Source organism: Elephantulus edwardii, unplaced genomic scaffold (assembly GCF_000299155.1).
Source record: "Elephantulus edwardii isolate Elephantulus edwardi_28Jun2011 unplaced genomic scaffold, EleEdw1.0 scaffold00260, whole genome shotgun sequence".
NCBI lineage: Eukaryota > Metazoa > Chordata > Mammalia > Macroscelidea > Macroscelididae > Elephantulus > Elephantulus edwardii.
This window is the reverse complement of record NW_006400010.1, coordinates 487,124-492,772: the sequence shown is the minus strand read 5'-3', so window position 1 is coordinate 492,772 and position 5,649 is coordinate 487,124.

The following is a 5,649-nucleotide window of genomic DNA, read 5'->3' as shown; positions in this document are numbered from 1 at the left end:
TAGAATATAGGTAGATTATTTTCTAACAACTAAAAGGAAAACAAAAACAAACCCCTCACCATTTCATTAACTCTTGACATTGAAGAAGAATGTGGCCTCAGGATCAGTGGAAGACTCATCAATAACCTGCAGTATACACATGATACAAACTTGCTCACTGAAAGTGAAGAGGACCTGAAGCACTCACAGCAGAAGACCAAAGACTACAGCTTTCAATATGGATTACATCTCAACATCAAGAAGACAAAAATCCTCATCACTGGACGAATAGGAAACCTCATGACAGATGGAGAAAGAACTGAAATTGTCAATTATTTTATCTTACTTGGATTCACAATCAAGACCCTTGGTACCAGTAGTCAAGAAATCAAAGGATGAATCACACTAGGAAAATCTGCTGTCAAGGATTTCTCTGAAGTTCTAAGGAGCAACAGAGTCAGTTTAGAGACTAAGGTGTTCACACATGTTTATTGCTGCATTGTTCACAACAGCAAAGAGAAGGAAGCAGTTCAAGTGCCCATTAGAACAGAGAAGCTGTAGTATATTCACACTATGGAATACTATGCACCAGGGAAAAAGAAGGAACTCATAAAATATTGTACAAAATGGGTGACCCTGGAGGACATTATGCTGAGTGAAATATCTCAGTCACAAAAGGACAAATACTGTATAATGACACTGTTACAAAGCAGGACTGACATGGGGGTTGGGGGGGGAACTAAGAAAAGAGGGCATTAAATAATGAACAGGCATTTAAATAGATGAGGGAAATAACTGTCTAAAAGAAGTATGTGATTAAATATTATTTGCATGACAACAGTCCAGAATAAGAGGTGCATAGCAAAGTGCACTTGGCTGGGGAGAGGGGAAATCATGCATCAATGAAAGAATCACTTTATGGAGAAACACAAACTGGCGGGGGGGCGGAAGGGAGGAAAATGTGCAACAATGAATGAATGGAAATCCAAGTTTTCTGTAAACTTTCGTTAAAATATCAATTAAAAAAATTTAAAAAGAAAAAAGACTAACGTGTACCTGATCAAATCCATGGTCTTTCCAATTACTTACAATGCATCTGAAAGTTGGACAATGAATAAAGAAAATACAAGAAGAATCTATGCCTTTCTGCTATGGTATTGGAGAAAAGTATGGAATATCTCACGGACTCCTAAAAGAACAAACAAATACATCCTGGAGAAAGTCCAACAAGGATGCTCCTTAGAGGCAAAGATGATGGAGGCATGTTGTTAGGAGGGACCAGGCCTTGGAAAAAGATATCATGCTTGGAAAAGTAGAGGGTCAGTGAAAGAGAGGAAGATCCTCAAGAAGATGGACTCACCCAGTGACTGCGACAATGGGCTCAAGTGTATCAGAGGTGTGAGAATGGCACAGAACAGGGAAAGATTAAGATGCGTTGTTTGTAAGGTGTCTATGAGTTGTAGCCGATTTGATGGCACCTAACAACAACACAGAGACTCCCTGTTTTTTTACAGCTGTGACTTGTTGCCAGCAGATCACCAGACCTTTCTTCCCGTGATGCAGTATTTGTGATGCTTCTTCTAAACCATGGACTTTGTTGCTTTCATCATATGGTTGTGTAGGACCATGCGAATGTGAGATGTTTGTGATACATTCAGGAAGTTAGACAGTTTGATAGTAATGTAAATAAGATAAATGATAGCTTTGGGTTGTTGTTGTTAGGTGCCGTCGAGTATGACTTACAGCAACCTTACGAAAAACAGATCTGAACCCTGTCCTAGCCTATGCCAGGCTCTCACTTCTGACACACAAGGGTCCATTGCAGCAGAGTCACCATGTCAATCCACCTGGTTGAGCGTTTTCCTCGCCTTTGCTGACCCTTTACTTTTCTATCCTTCCTAGCATCATGTCCCTCTCCAAGAAGCTCCTCCTAGCAACATGCCCAAAATATGTGAGGTGAAGCCTCATCATCTTTGCCTCCAAAGAACACTCTGGCTGCACTGTCTCCAAGATATGTTTGTTTTTTTGACTGTCCATGGGATGTTCAGTGCTCTCCTCCAACATGACAGTTCAAAGGCATCAATTCTTCTTCTGTCATACTTATTCATTATCCAGCTTGCATAGTAAGTGATCAGAAAAACCATTGCCTGAATCAGAAACACCTTAGTGCTCAAACTGGCATCACCACTCCTCAATAATTTGCAGATTTTCCTTATTTCCTGAATACTAGTATCAAGGGTTTCCTCTATACAGCAAATGGACAGACCAGTGCTATACCACTTAGAAGAATGACCAAAAACCATTAAAACCAGGTCTGAGGGCCACAGATTAAAATCACCCACCTTTGGCTTGGTAGCATCACTTTCTGTCCAGTAGGCCAGTAGAGCTCTATGTTGTTGTTGTTGTTGTTAAGTGCCATTTAGTTGTAGATGACTCATAGCGACGCTTAACACTGTAACATTGATGTGTCAAATGTGATAATGGTTACCCATGGTGGACAGTATTTGGTGGAGCTCCCCGACTAAAACAAGCTTGGAAGCAGGAATGGCATCCATTTCTGAAATAGCTTGCCTCTGGAAACCCTATGAACTTGGAGAAATGATGAAAGTTATACAAGTGGTCAGGTCTTTCATTCATAAGGTCGCTATGAGTAATCTACAACTCAACAGCACTTTACAACAACAACAACGAGAGAGCTCTGTTGGCCTAGTGGACAGAAAGTGATGCTACCAAGCCAAAGGTGGATGGTTTTAATCTTCAACCCTCAAGCCTGGTTTTAATTGTTTTTGGCCAAACATTGTTCTAAGTGGTATAGCACTGCTCTGTCCATTTGTTATACAGAGGTAACTCGTGGTTGCTGTGATGCTAAACACTGTGATACTGATGTGTCAAATGCAGTAATGGTTACCCATGGTGGACAATGTTTGGTGGAGTGCCCAGATTAAAACAAGCTTGGAAGCAGCAGTGGCATCCACTTCTAAAATAGCTTGCCTCTGGAAACTCTATGAATGTGGAGAAATGATGAAAGTTATACAAGTGTCCAGGTCTTCATTCCTCGGGTCGCTATGAGGTGTCTATGACTCAGTGGCACTTAACAACAACAACAACAGTATCAAGTAAGATGAAGTTATTGACAGTTTCAATCTCATCTTCATCCATTATGATGTTGTCTATAGGCTTAATGATAACACTTTTTTGAGTGGAATTATACAAAAAAGATATGTAGAACACTAATGTGAGGACTGGTCACTTTGGCCATCCCATCAAGTTTAAATTGAACTGGGAAAGACAGAAAAAGAGAAGGTGGGGAGAGAGAGGGGTAAAAAGAGAGAGAGAGGAAGGAAGGATGAAAGAAAAGAAGGAAGGAAGGCAGGCATTAAAAAAAAAAAAGAAACAAAAAATAAGGAGCTAACCACCATCTAGAAGAAAAGCCCAGAGTACAGTATATTCTTAGTACTTGAGATTCCTGTATGAACCAGAGTCAGAGAACTGTAATTATAGAGAGATAGTGAAATTATAGCAGTGGTGGTAACAGTGATAGCAAAGGTAGCAGAGAACCAAGGACCAGTGTGAGACAAAGCTGTGGGCCCCCAGGCCATGGAGGCAGAAATCTTAGTCCTTGCTGGTGAAGTGGTAATTTTGGACACCTGCTAGTGGGAGCCAGATCTACCAGCTCATGGAACAAGAGGCCATAGAGATGGCCTTACTGACAGAGTGGTGTGGCACACAATTGGCAGAGCTAGCTTTGCAATGCTTGTTTAAACAGGGCAGAGACCAAGGCCATGAGGCTGAGAGTCAGTGAGGTCTGCCTGTGAGTATACCTGAGGAGAGGCTGTCCAGACTAAATCTATCGTGAATGTTCCTGAATCTGAATTATAATCTGTTGTTTCTCTAATAAACCTCATAATTGTAAGTATTTCCTATGAATTCTGTGTAATCAGTGCAATGAATTATCAAAGACAAGAGAAGTAACAAGTACAGTGGGAGGGAGAGTTGGTGTTAGAATTGCTAAAAGGTATGGCATGTGGGACATGACAGATCTCATAGGAATCTGTTCTGTGCTGCTGATACTGTTGGTGGAGGATCTTTCTCTTTGTGAAGTTAACAAGGTCAGACATTGCCTCCTCCATACCCACCCCTCTGGTTTTATACTTCTTGACTCTGGTGGGTTCAAACCTGCAAATCTTCAGTTAGTAGTTGAGTATGTAACCTTTGGCACCATCCAGGGTCTTCTTTCCTAACAATCCTGTTGTTATTATGTGCCATTGAGTTGGAACTGACTCAAAGATGACCCTCCACCAGGTTTTGAGGCTGTAAATAACACAAGAAGAGACTGCCCGTCTTTTTGCCAGAGCCCTGGTAGATTTGAACAGCCTGCCTTGAGATTGCCAGTGCAACTCTTTACTCACAAGAGTTCCCACATAACAAGCTACCATTTGTTGAACACTTACTACACACATAGTCACTTTACTTAAATATCTAATTGAGTCCTCACAGCTCTAGTAGATTTAAAAATGAGGAAGCCAAGACTTAAAGAAATTAAATTTGTTTAAAGTCAAACAGGTTTTAAGTGCTATAGATTTAAACCTAAATCTCTCTTCATTTTTAAACACTGTACCACACAACTTCTTATTGTTACCCAAGGCTCAGGGAAGTTATGATTTATTTGCCTAAGGTCATGTAAATAATAAATGACAGATCTGGGTTTTCAATATGAGCCTCTGTCCTTCCCATACTTTATGCTTCATGGTCACAAGTAAGTGGGGATTGCAGGAAACTGGAGCACATCTCCCGTGGAGGTCACAAAAAACATTTCAAACATTTTATAACTTTGCCTTCCAGAGGCTCCACTGTATAAGGTCTCAGGAGAACCAAGAATCCACCACTCACTGTTCCTGAGTAGCCCACATCCTAGGTAATGCAAATGGAGCCAGAAGTCATTTGACACTGAACTTTATTTGTTTTGACCATCTTGCTGTCCACCCTGCTGGGAAAGAGAGACAATGTCCATGAGGGTGGCTCTCTGCAGAGGGCCAGGGACATGCCAAAATAAACATTGTGGTCAGGCCTCAGGAACAGCCGTGGAGGACAGGTTACAGGTTCCGTGCTGCGAGTCAAATGCCCAATCACATCACCTTCCTTCCCGTCTCTAAATGGGTGCTGGTTCTTCAAATGGCACCAGAATTCCACCCTGGAAACTAATAAATGACTTTGTATCCAAAGGCTTGATTGAAAAGAACTTGAAGTTACTCAGTAGCTGATGAAAATCCAGTTCCCTTCACTGGTTTCACCAGTGGGAGTGAGAGATAAGGGGAGTCCAGAAGCAAAAATGAACTTGAGAATTTCCAGTAAATATCGGGTAAGGGCTGGCAAACAGATGCCACCGGAGAAGTCGTCCAAGGTATGGTATAAACTGGAGTTTTCTCCGAAACATTTTCCCAGGAACTATTTGTGCTTCATAACCAGTGCTGAGCAAGTCAGGGCTTGCTCCCCAGACCTCACACCACTCACTTGGAGCTGCTTCTCTACCCCGCTTGTTCAGATCCTCACAAGATTGCTGCTCCCCAAAGCTGGTAAGATGGCAGGGTTTTCCATTAATAAAACAATCCTTATCTCTGTTTCTACGGTTGGCTCCAAAGGAGGTTTTCTATGTCTCCAGGTTTTCCTTTC